The sequence below is a fragment of the Rhinatrema bivittatum genome, chromosome 4, assembly GCF_901001135.1.
Source record: "Rhinatrema bivittatum chromosome 4, aRhiBiv1.1, whole genome shotgun sequence".
Lineage (NCBI taxonomy): Eukaryota > Metazoa > Chordata > Amphibia > Gymnophiona > Rhinatrematidae > Rhinatrema > Rhinatrema bivittatum.
The window spans coordinates 408,515,344-408,527,429 of NC_042618.1; the positions used below are offsets into that span (position 1 = coordinate 408,515,344).

Consider the following 12,086-nt stretch of genomic DNA (forward strand, 5'->3'; position numbering starts at 1 on the left):
AATTTGGTGCACATGTGCCTGCAGCCAAGCTGTTTTATAATGTGCGTGCATATAAAATGGCTGTGTCTCTGGGCGCAGGCTGATGCATGCATGCCAATGTGCGTCTGTGCATCTGTGCGCTGGTTTGAACGTTACCATCTAAGTAAATCTACTGCTCTAGCATTTAACTTTCAAAAGGGAGTTTTTGATAAAATGAGAAAAACAGAAAAAAACTAAAAGAAACAGCTACAAAGATTAAGAGATTATATCAGGCATTGGGATTGTTTAAAAATACCATCTTGGAAGCCCAGACCAGATGTATTCCAATCTTTAAAAAAGGTAGAAAGAAAACTAAACGACTGCTGGTATGGTTAAAAAAGTGATGTGAGAGAGGGCATTTTAGCCAAAAGAATTTCTTTCAAAAATTGGAAAAATTATCCATCTGGAAAAAATAGGAAAAAGCATAAGCATTGGCAAGTTAGATGTAAAACATTGATAAGGTAGGCAAAAAGAGAATTTGAAAAGAAGCTGACTGTGGAGGCAAAAACTCATAATAAAAACTTTTTAAAATATATCTGAAGCAGGAAGCCTGTGAGGGAGTCAGTTGGATTGTTAAATGATTGAGGGGTTAAAGGGACACTTAGGAAAGACAATGCCATAATGGAAAGACTAAATGAATTCTTTGCTTTAGTATTTACTGAAGAGGATGTTGGGGAGATAGCTGTACCAGAAATGATATTTAATGGTGATGATTCAGAAGAAATGAAATAAATCACAGTGAACCTGGAAGAATTGTAAATCATCTAGACCAGATGGTATACACCCCAGAGTTCTGAAAGAACTAAAAAATGAAATGGAAGATCTGTTACTAGTAATTTGTAACCTATCATTAAAATCATCTATTGTACCTGAAGTTTGGAGGGAGTCCAATGTAACACTATCTTTAAAAGGGCTGCAGTGGTTATCCATGAAACTATAGACTGATGAGTCTGACTTCAGTGCCGGGAAAAATAATAGAAACTATTATGAAGAACAAAATCACAGAACACATACAAAGACATGGTTTAATGGGGACATAGCTAGCATGAATGTACACATTTTTTGAAGGGTTTAATAAACGTGGATAATGGTGAGCTGGTGGATATAGTATATTTGGATTTTCAGAAAGCATTTGACAAAGTCCCCTTTAAGAGATTCCTGAGAAAATTAAAAAGTCACAGGATAGGAGGCAATGTCCTATTGTGGATTGCGAACTGGTTAAAAGATAGGAAACAGAGAGTAGGACTAAATAGTCAGCTTTGTCAGCAGAGAAAGGTAAACAGTGGAGTGCCTCAGGGATCTGTATTGGGATAGGTACTTTTTAATATATTTATACATGATCTGGGAAAGGGAATGATGAGTGAGGTAATCAAATTTGCAAGCAATACAAAATCATTCCGAGTTGTTATATCCCAAGCTGATTGTGAATAATTACAGGAGGATCTTGCAAAACTGGGAGACTGGGCATCCAGAAGAAATTTAATACAGACAAGTGCAAAGTAATGCACATAGGGAAAAGCAAACCACACTGTAGTTACACAATGTTAGGTTCCAGATTTCAAGTGCCATCCAGGAAAAGAATCTAGACGTCATCATGGATAATACTTTGAAATCCTCGGCTTAGGGGCAGATTTTCAAAGGTTATGTGTGTAGCATATGCGCGTAACCCGAGAAAATCTGCCCCTGTGCGCGCCGAGCCTATTTTGCATAGGCTTGGCGGTGCACAAGCCCCGGGACATGCGTATGTCCCGGGGCTTCGAAAAAGGGACGGGAATGGGGCAGGTCCGGGGGCGTGGTGGTGGTCTGTGGGTGGGTCTGGGGGTCAGGGGGCGGGCCAGGGGCGGGTCTGGGGGCATGACGGTGGTCCGGGGCGGTCTGGGGGCGGTCCTGAATCCTCCAGCACAGCAGCCTATGCCGGGGGATGGCGTGCCAGCGCACGCAAGTTACACCTGCCTTGGGCAGGCGTAACTTCTGAAACAAAGGTAGGGGGGATCTAGTTAGGGCTGGGGGGTGGGTTAGAAGGGGAAGGGAGGGGAAGGTGGGGGGAGCGGTAGAAAAGTTCCCTCCGAGGCCGCTCCGACTTCGGAGCGGCCTCGGAGGGAACGGAGGCAGCCTGCGCGGCTTGGCACGCGCAAGTTGCACACTTGTGCACCCCCTTGCGCGCGCTGACCTTGGATTTTATAACATGAACGCAGCAGCGCACGCATGTTATAAAATCGGGCGTAGATTTGTTCACACCGGGTTGCGCGAACAAATCTATGCCCACGCGCAGGTTTAAAGATCTGCCCCTTAGTGTGCAGCGGCAGTCAAAAAAGCAAATAGAATGTTAGGAATTATTAGAAAAGGAATGGAGAATAAAGTAGGGAATGCCACAATACCTCTATATTGCTTCATGGTGAGACTGCATCTGGAGTGCTGTGTGCAATTTTGGTGGTGCTTTTCTAAAAAGATATAGTTAAAATGGAAAAAATACAGAGGAGAATGAGCAAAAATGATGAAAGGGATGGAAAAACTCCCCTATGAGGAAAGGCTAAAGGGGTTAGGGCTTTCATCTTGTAAAAACAGTTGAGGGGGATCTAATAGAGGTCTATAAAATCATGAGTGGAATAGAATAAGTAAATGTGAATTAGTTATTTACTCTTCAAAAATTAGAAAGACTAGGGGACACTCCACGAAGTTAGAAAGTGGCACATTCAAACAAATCAGAGAAAATTCTTTATTCTTAATGCACAATTAAGTTTGGAATTCATTGCTGGAGGATGTGGTAAAGGCAGTTAGCATAGCTGGGTTTAAAAAAGGTTTGGATAAGTTCCTGGAGGTCCATAAACTGTTATTAGCCAGGTAGACTTGGGGAAAGCCACTATTTATCCCTGGGCATTGGCAATATGGGATTTATCTGCTGACTGGGATCTTGCCAGGTACTTGTGACCTGTATTGGTCACTGTTGGAAAGAGGATACTACTGGACTTGATGGACCCTCAGCCTGACCCAATATGGCAGTTCTTATGTTCATGTGCGATCGATTAATTGTTAATTGGAAAGCAGTTACTGGTCATTCCTGTAAATCACAACAGTTGGGTTACTGCAGAAGATCGGGAGCCCAAGACTTTGGCCCCTTCCATTGTTTGTGGCTCTTGGAGTTTTCACCACCTCCCTCCTTTCTCCCTGCTGCAATACAGCAATACCGCACAGCACAAAATAATATAGCAACCAAACAGCATGCTCAAAGCAAATCAGAGCTGGCGGAACCCCAAGAAAATGATCCAAAATGCAAAAACTCCCACTCTCATCAGGCCAAAGTCAAGGCGCTGATGAGCAGCTTTCATTCACAAGTCAGTAAAGATGTTCAGCACTTATACGCAGCACCACTACGACTGATCCTTGCAGTGTGCTTGCGAGTGAGATTTCTTACGAGCTTCTGCTTTGCTGTAGTGAAAGGGTAAGATTTTGTGCATCAGGCACTGTGGCTGCAGTGCTGTTCTAATCAGTCACTGAGTGCTGCTCTGCTGCTGCTGCTGCAGCTGCTGCTCGCTCCCAAGGTGGCACGTCTTGCCTCTGTAGCATCCCCCAACCATCCTGAAGAAGGAAAATGAGTCAATTCAGCTCAGCTTATTCATCCAGAAGTGTTTTGCACTAGTACCGCTCAGCCATCAATCTAGCCCCTTCAGTAACCAGTCTTCATGGCCGCCTTACTTTATCCCTCATTGCTAAGTCCCTATAATCAGTGCAAAAAAAAGCTCAGGCTGGGAGTAAATGAACAAGCTGGACTGTGAATTCCCCACAGCAGTGCCAGCTGAGACTCCAGTGATGTGTGCTTTAAAGCCATCCCCAGCCAGTAACACTGTGTCTTCCATACTGGGAGATTCAGTGCCAGCTGAGACTCTAGCAGTCTTGGCTTCCTGGGTTGAACCCTAACAAATATGACTTTTCAGTATATACAGCGAGGCTGCTCCTCATACGCAGAACAGATGACTGGATCACTCAGTCACACTGTTTGGGGGGTTCTTCTGTGATGTTACATGAATAGAAGCAGCTGGTTTCTTATTATCAGCAAATGCTCTGCTGACTTCTCCCGTTTCATCTTCCAGGTCATTTACGGGATGAAACCTGAGCGGACATGACTGTCACTAGGGGGTCCAGCTCTTCAATTAGGCTCTTAGCGGAGGCTGCAGGGAGTAGAGACAGGACTTGCCTCATTAACCAGTCTGATTTCCTTGCAGCTAATATGAAATGGAAAGGGACAGAAGTCACAAGTAGGACAACACTCTGTTAATGTGTTGTGTGACAGCCTTGTTCTTAACAACCAACCCCTGATGGTTGTTAAGAATCAGCATGTTAGAATCTCTCTCTCTCTCTCTCTCTCTATATATATATATATATATATATATATAAGACTGGAAATATAGACTTGTCATGCACCTGGTGAGGGCCGAACAAAATCTGGATGTTTACTCAGATACTCAAAGGTCAATATTCAGCAATCCAATGAGCAGAAAAGTTATCTGGATAAAATTACCTGGATAACGTTAACTTTAATAATATATACAAACTTGTCCCTTGATCAACGAAGATAGTTATATTATAAGAAACATATTCAACCTTTATCTATTCAATACACAAAAAACTTTTTCAGTATTTTATATTTTATAATTTATAATTAGTAATTAATAACTTGGACCTTCATACCACCCCGTGGATACCAAGCTTTCTCACAGGACAAGCAGGATGGTAGTCCTCACATATGGGTGACATCACAGGATGGAGCCCAATCACGGAGCACTTTTGTCAAAGTTTCTAGAACTTTGACTGGCACCTACTGGGCATGCCCGGGATGGCACTAACCCTGCAACCAGCAGGGTCCCCCTTCAGTCTTCTTTTTTCTGCGCAGCAGTAGCCACGCGGGTTAAGGAGCTCTACAGAGATTCCTGACAGGAATTTTCCTCACGGAATTACTTCATAATTTAATACTCCACAGAGGTCCCCCTATTGAATTTTCACTTCCGCGGTGCTCCAGTAATTATTTTACCCGGTTCCAGTTGATTCCCGTCGGGTTCGGCCCTCGCGGCCTACTGGCCGTTGACCGCACCATGGCTACGTTTTTGAGAGGCCATGGCGTCGGGGTTCCGTCAATGCCCCGACTGCACTCGCACAATGTCCATTACAGACCCTCACAAGGTCTGTGTAATGTGCTTAGGGAGTGAGCATGATGTCCTTACTTGCACCAAATGTGCCCTAATGACACCAAAAGGTTGCAAGGCTAGAATGGAGAAGATGGAACTTCTCTTTCGGTCACAAACCCCGACTCCGTCCATAGCCTCAACGTCATCCGAGCTGACACCGTCTACGTTGCGCCAGTATCGTGCACCGACCGGTGTCCGACCAGCATCGACAACTCCACGGCCGTCGATCCCCTCTGATCCTCCTCAGGAAAAGGACCAAGGAGATCGCCGAGAAAAACATCGCCATCGACATCGTAGGTCTCAGACCATTGACGCAGGCCAGCCCTCGACGTTGCCATCGTCTGAGCCGCCACTGAAGAAAGCCCGTCCAGAAAAGGCACCGTCCCTTTCTGTGTCCAGGTCACCGAGGCAACCCTCACCTAGACAGGTGATAGGAGCCGCAATTCCACCTCCAATGGTGGTCCCTCCGGCTACGCCTCTGCCTCCTCTTCCAATACTGGGGCTGCATGCTCCAGGTTTCCGAGAGGAATTGGATCAGATGATTCAAGAAGCCATCAGCAGAGCGATGCAAGGCTTCAAGGTTCCTCCGATGCTGGTGCCGATTCCCGAAACGGCTACCGATCCAATTCCTGTAGCGCTGGCACTGCTACTGACGAGGATGGAAGCGCTGCTCGCCGCTTTTCCTCTGATGGATCCCAGGGCACTGATGGGCCCAGTGCCCTCCTCTCCAATTCCTCTCTCATCGATTGAAGAAGGAGAAACACCATTATTCCTTCCTCCATTGGGAGTCCTACTGATGCCTCAGCCATCGATGTCACCGATAGCATCTTTGCTACCATCTGTGCCTCCGATCTGTCCATCAATGCCCTTGGTGCCGCCATCGATGCCTCCGGTGACTCCCTCAGTGCCTAAACCAGGATCTTCAGGAATACCGACATTCCGTCCCTCTGAGGATCCTAGGGGTGCTGGTGATGAAATCTATGATCCATAGACCGATGACTCGTCCCACGATACTGATGACTCCCTCTCCTCTCCTGCCAAAAGCAAGAAGTGTTCTCCTCCAGAGGACTTGTCCTTCATTAATTTTGGAAGGAAATGTCTGAATTGGTTCCATTCCAGCTTCAGTCAGAACAGGATGATAGATACCAGATGATGGAACTTCTGCAATTTCTGGATGCTCCTAAAGAAATCACCTCTATCCCTATCCATGATGTCCTCTTGGATCTTCTAAAGAGGAATTGGGAGCACCCTGGTTGGGTGGCACCAGTCAACAGAAAAGCAGACACCACACACCTAGTCCAGTCAACTACAGGTTTCCAAAAAACTCAATTGGATCACCATTCAGTGGTTGTTGAGTCAGCCCAAAAGAAAGTCTGACAATCCAAGCCTCACTCTTCTTTCCCTCCAGGGAAAGAGCAAAAGTTCCTGGATGCCATAGGTCGGCGTGTCTTTCACGGGTCAATGCTTATATCCCGCATTGCCTCTTACCAACTCTATATGACCCAGTACAACAGGGTCCTCTTTAAGCAAATGCAGGACTTTGCTGAGTCCCTACCTCAGCAGTTTCAAGAGCAATTACATGCCCTGGCTCAAAAAGGATTAGAAGCGGGCAAACATAAAATCAGAACAGCATATGACATTTTTGACATCGCTTCCAGGGTATCAGCAGCAGCTATTTCTGCGAGGAGGTGGGCTTGGCTAAAGTATTCGGACCTACGTCCTGAGGTCCAGGACAGACTATCCGACTTGCCTTGCACTGGTGACAACCTTTTTGGTGAACAGATACAGCAAGCAGTGGCACAGCTGTCTAGAGAGCAGATCACCACGAGACTTTTCGCTAACTCTCCTTGTTGCCTTCTGAATATCCTGCTAAGCAAACATTCAGAAAGGATTCCAAAAAGTCTTTCTAACACCAAAGGAAATCATATTCTTCACCGTCCAAAGGTCTCTTTACTAAGCCTTACCAGAAAGGCCAGTCCAGGCAACCTCGTAGGCAAAAAAACACAGACAACCCCTCAGCCAGGTCCAGCATCTGGTTTTTGACTCTTTCCTAGAGAGCAGCATTCAGCCTCCACTATTACATGTACCAGTGGGAGGTCGATTGTGCCACTTCAGCAACATCTGGCACACAATCACCTCAGACTAGTAGGTCCTTACCATAGTTACTCAAGGTTATCACCTCAACTTTCTCTCCATTCTGCCAGACTCCCCACCTCGACTGAAGTGGGGAACATCCGAACACTCACCACTCCTGGATCAGGAAGTCTCCCTCCTCCTGCAATCCAGAACAATCGAACCAGTGCCCTACTCCCAACAGGGCCTAGGATTCTATTCTCGGTATTTTCTAATCCCAAAAAAGTTAGGTGGCGTTTGCCCGATACTGGACCTTCGCGCCTTAAACAAGTACCTTCAAAGAGAAAAGTTCAAGATGGTAACCTTGGGTTCCCTCCTTCCCCTTCTGCAAAGGGAAGACTGGCTCTGCTCTCTAGACCTCCAGGACGCTTACACACACATCGCAATAACTCCGTCTCATTGCAAATTTCTGCGATTCCTGGTAGGCCAAAAGCACTATCAATTCCGAGTGCTACCTTTCGGCCTGGCATCTGCACCACGAGTCTTCACCAAGTGCCTCATAGTAGTAGCAGCATTCCTCAGGACTCAAGGTGTCCACGTCTACCCCTACCTCGACAATTGGTTGATCAGCAAGCTGCTCTGACATCCCTATGTCTCACCTTGCATACCCTGATCTCCCTAGGGTTTCTCATCAATTACCAAAAATCCAACTTAGTCCCATTACAAACCCTGTCGTTCATAGGAGCAGACTTGGACACCTTCAAAGCAAAAGCATTTCTTCCTCGAGAACGAGCTCTCACTCTCCCTTCTCTTGCCCATCAACTGTAGTCTCGACAACGCTCCACTGCACGTCACTTCCTAGTTTTGCTGGGACACATGGCGTCCTCGATACATGTCACTCCAATGGCTCATCTTGCCATGAGAGTCATGCAGTGGACTCTAAGGTCACAATGGATTCAATCATCTCAACCACTGTCAGCCGTAGTCTACATCACCAACCCACTTTGCTTGTTTCTGGCTTGGTGGAAAAGTCAATCCAGTCTCCTCAAAGGCCTTCCTTTCCAGACTCCAGATCCTCAAATAACCCTTACAACCGATGCCTCCAACCTCGGCTGGAGAGCACATGTTGCCAATCTACAAACTCAAGGGACCTGGTCTCCAGAGCAAGCCAAACACCAAATAAATTTCCTGGAGCTACGAGCAATCAGATATGCTCTCAGGGTGTTTCAGGATCACCTTTCCAACCAGGTCATCCTGATTCAGACAACCAGGTGGCCATATGGTACATCAACAAACAAGGAGGAACGGGTGTCAGGAAGCTGCGCAGATATGGGAGATGAGAAAAAAGTCAGAAGGTAACAAATACGAAAGCATAAAAGGTAAAAAAACAATTAAAATAATTATTTTAAAAAATGAGTCAGAAAATAAAAATAAGAGGGAATAAGACTCATGGTGTTGTATGGGGTTTGTTAAAGACAGTGGAATATAGATATGTTTTAAGCATTTTTTTTAACTCTTTGCTATTTGCTGTTAGTCTGATGGAGTCAGGAAGTGAATTCCATAGTTTGGGGCCCTCCCCTGAGATGGCACATTTTCTTGTTAGATCCAGTCTGGCTATCTTAATGGTAGGAACTTGTAGAAGGGATTTTTCGAGTGAACGTAAGTGATGTGACGGTTGATAGAGCCTTAGCAAGGAACAGAGCCATACTGTGGTTGGATTGTAAATTAGGTTATGAATTATTGTCAGGACTTTGAATTGAATTCGTTGTCGAATTAGAAGCCAGTGAAGAGTCTGAAGTATTGGGGTGATATGATCTCTACAGTTTGAGTTAGTGACAAGGTGAGCAGAAGTGTTTTGGACTAGTTGAATAGGGTGGAGTGCAACATCGGGGAGACCTAGGTAAAGTGAATTGCAGTAGTCTAATCCTTTTAGGATCAGAGCTTGTAGAACTGTACAGAAGTCAGTGGTGTAAAGGATTTTTTTACTACTGCAGAGATGTTATTAGACATAGATAAATTTGATCTAGGGTGACAGATTACGGGTGTGGTTCACAATGGGAATGATGCAATTTTCAAAAGTAAATTCAGCAGGAGGATGGAGGAAGAGTGAGGAATGGTGAATAAGTAGATCATTTCAGTTTTTGAAAAATTTAATTTGAGGCAATTGTGAGATAGCCATGTGTTTATGGTTTTGACATATAGATGTATTAATGAAAAAGTGTTTGGCCATGATGATGTGCAAGATATAGCAAACTGAATGTCATCTGCATAGATTTTGAAATTCATTCCCAAACCTGCTAGCAAGTGACAGAGAGGAAGTAGATAAATGTTAAATAGAATGGCAGATAGGCAAGAACCCTGGGGGACTCCCAAATTAGTTCTGTACCAATTAGAACAGTGTTCCTCAAGATTGATTTGTTTGACAGAAAAGATTTAAACCATTGTAGAACAGTAGCTGTAATACCAATATGTTCGAGGTTGATAAAAGAATATTGTGATTTAGTGTATCAAAAGCCACAGAGATGTCAAGAAAGATCAGAATGTAATAAATATTAGAGTCGAAACCACAGATAATAGAATCAGAGAAAGAAAGAAGCAGGGATTCTGTGCTATGTCCTTTGTGGAAGCCATGTTGGTTTGGATGAAGGAGGTTATTATCGTCTATGTACTCAGTTGGTAAAGTACTACGGATTCAATTGTCTTTGCTAATGTGGAAAGAGAGGCTATTGGGCAATAGTTTGTAATATCAAGAGGATCCATTGTTTTCTTTTGGGGGATGGGTAGGATGGAGGTCTGTTTAAGAGCCTTTGGAAACAATCCAGCATTAAGTGATGAGTTAACTAATTGGGCTAAGACAGATGCAATGTGTTCTCTTATGTCTTTTAACAGTTGACCAGGGTAGGGATTGAAGGAACTATTAGGGGCTTTAGATTTTGATAGGATGCGAGTTATGGTAGAAGAGTCAATGGAGGAAAAGTCAGACCAAGAACATGTAGATGTGAGGAATCGGTAAATGATTTAATTCAGAGGAAATTTTGATTATTTTATCTTTAAAGTGTTGTGCAATATTGTTGCAGACGTCAACAGTAATATGATTAGATGGTTCTGGGTGTGTGGAAGTAAGGGATTTCACAATGTTAAAGATTACTGTTAGCAGTTTATATCTTATGAGAGTAGTATGATTTTTTGGAACAATCAATTTCCTTTTTGTATTTGTGTAAATTAGAGAAATAAGCTTTTTTCCCTTCTGGTAGTGAGTTTTTGCCCCAACGTCATTCTAGATATCTTAGTTTTAACTTCATATTTCGTAGGGATGAAGTGAACCAGGGAGCATTTGGTTCCTAGGGTGTCTGGTCTGCTAGCTTCTAGACCAGCAATTCTCAACCGGTGTGTCACGACACATCAGTGTGCTGCCAAGCACTGGCAGGTGTGTCGCGGCTCCTGGTGTCCCACTGCCCCACTTGTGCTTCCCTTCTCCCCAGGGGTGGACTGGCCGATGCAGTTGGTAGGGGAGTGTCACTGCTGGAGGCCAGGCCAGCGGCAACTGAAGTGTGGAGAGACCTTGCATGCTGCCGCCGGAGGCCAGGCTGATGGTGGCTGAAGAGCAGAAAGACGCTGCGCGCTGCCATCAGAGGCCAGGCCGTTGCTGCCGAAGAGCAGAAAGACGCTGCATGCCGCCACTGGAGGCCAGGCCAGTGGCAGCTGAAGAGCAGAAAGGCCATGCACACCACCACCAGAGGCCAAGCTGGCCCTGCCGAAGAGCAGGAAGATGCTGTGTGCCGCCGCCGGAGGCCAGACCAGCGGCACCTGAAGAGCGGAAAGACACTGAGCACTGCTGCTGGAGGTCAGGCCAGTGGCAGCTGAAAAGCAGAGGTCAAACTTATTGGGCCAAGCAATGAGAAGAGGATCTATGTGAGCTTGAGTGTGTGTTTGTGAGTGGCAGCTTTGTGTGCCTGTGGTAGAATGGATGCATGAGTGGCAGCTTTGTGTGTGCCTGTGGTAGAATGGGTGCCTGGGTGCATGAGTGAGAGCTTGTGTGTGTGTGTGGTAGAATGGGTGCGTGAGTGGCAGCATTTGTGTGCCTGTGGTAGAATGGGTGCCTGGGTGCATGAGTGAGAGCTTGTGTGTGTGTGTGTTACAATGGGTGCGTGAGTGGCAGCTTTGTGGGCTGTGGTAGAATGGGAGCAAGAGCATTTGTGTGTGATTGAGACTTTGTATGTAAGTGAGAGAGCATGTATGTGATTGAGAGAGAGACTGGTCAGAGGTGATGTGTTTCTGTGAGAGAGAGACAGACTGGTCAGGAAGATGACTGGTGTGTGTGTGAGAGTCAGACTCTGGTCAGGGAGGTGACTGGTGTGTGTGTGTAAGAGACAGAGCCTGGACAGGGAGGTGACCGGGGTGTGCATGTGAGAGACAGAGATTGGTCAAGGAGGTGACTGGTGTGTGTTTGAGGAAGAGAGACTGGTTATGGAGGTTACTGGTCTGTGTGAGACAGAGACTGTGTGTGAGTGACTGGTTGTGGGCCCTAAGGAAGAGGACTGTGAGGACAGAGCTTCAGCAGTCACTGCTGCATCTGGTGTGTGTTATTGGCCTGCAAGGGAAAGGAGTAGGAGAGTTGCTGGAGAGGGTAAGTAAAGGCGGCTTTTTAAGTTTATTTTTCTTGATTGACTGCCATTTTAATTATTGGGTATTATGTGATGTATCTGCTGTTTTGAAATATTTTATTGATATTTGGACAATTTTAAATAATTTTTATGAGTTTTTCATTATTAGATGTTATTTTGTTCATCAGCTGTTTTGTGACATTTATTAATA

The 12,086-nt window shown here is 45.3% G+C and overlaps 1 protein-coding gene across 5 annotated transcripts in view; it reads left to right on the top strand.

Annotated features, from left to right (window-relative positions):
• Positions 1-12,086, top strand: part of PLXNB1 (plexin B1) — a 176,494-nt gene that overhangs the window by 145,806 nt on the left and 18,602 nt on the right. The window lies entirely within an intron of this gene.